Below are 1049 nucleotides of genomic sequence, written 5' to 3'. Positions count from 1 at the left end.
TTCCTTTAGAGACAGCATGAAAAGTTAGCTGAGTACAAAACAGAGGAAAACAAGAAAAGGGATAAAACGTAGAACAAATAATGTCTGTCTATTATATTAAAATTTCTGTATCTGTATAATGGATCTGTTTTATGTTTCTTAATTCAGAGGGCCCCCTTCCTGTCTTTACCTAGGGCCCCAAATTTCCTAAACCCGCCCCTGCTTCCTTTTATGGTATAATTATGAATATGTAGATGAGCTGTGCTCTGATTGGTTGGTTTACAACGAGGGAAGCTGCTGAGCAAAGACGCATCATAGCAACAAGCACTCACTCACTGAAACATCAAAGTGTTGATATGGTAGGGTGACCAGATGTCCTCTTTTTCACTGACATGTCCTACTTTTCAGACCTAAAAAATGTCCGGGAGGAATTTCAAAATTGTCCGGGATTTTGGTCGACCACAGTGAAGCAGGTAGTGGAAACAAACAGAGTGCTCAAACCGAGCCGTCAGCTCCAGGCCCTTTTTTTTATAAACAAATCTTTGGATTTTTACATTTCACATTTGTTTTAGTTGCACTTGCATTGCCCCACAAAATGATGCATTTCTATGAAGGTAAATATGTGCCAAAATGAACGAACTTGTGAATTTAATGTGCACAGCAAGTATGGTCTTTAGGAGATGGGCAGTGTGTTTCAATTTGGATAGAGAAAAAAAATATTTAAAGTAAAATATTGTCTGAAATGTTGATAAAATGTAGTAGTTTTTAATGCTTTACTGTAGAAGTTTAGATCATTTCTAAAACTGTTCACTGAAATGTTGAGATTTTCTGAAAATCAGGAGATTAAATATTAACAACAACATAGATTCACATATGGTTTTTTTTTTTGTTTTTTTTTACCACAATTCTAATACGTCACATCAATAAATCCTAAATGTTAATATAAATTCTGCTCTTGGTGAAAAAGGCTGAACAAGGTCCAGGGATTGTAAATCAGGTTGAAAAAGGAAGATTACTCAGCCTTGTTGTCGTCTTTGCCATTCCTCAGTGCTATTACAAGTCCTTCCTTT

This window comes from Cyprinodon variegatus, unplaced genomic scaffold (assembly GCF_000732505.1).
Source record: "Cyprinodon variegatus isolate N-32 unplaced genomic scaffold, C_variegatus-1.0 Scaffold424, whole genome shotgun sequence".
NCBI classification, from domain to species: domain Eukaryota; kingdom Metazoa; phylum Chordata; class Actinopteri; order Cyprinodontiformes; family Cyprinodontidae; genus Cyprinodon; species Cyprinodon variegatus.
Note: the sequence above shows the minus strand (reverse complement) of the source record.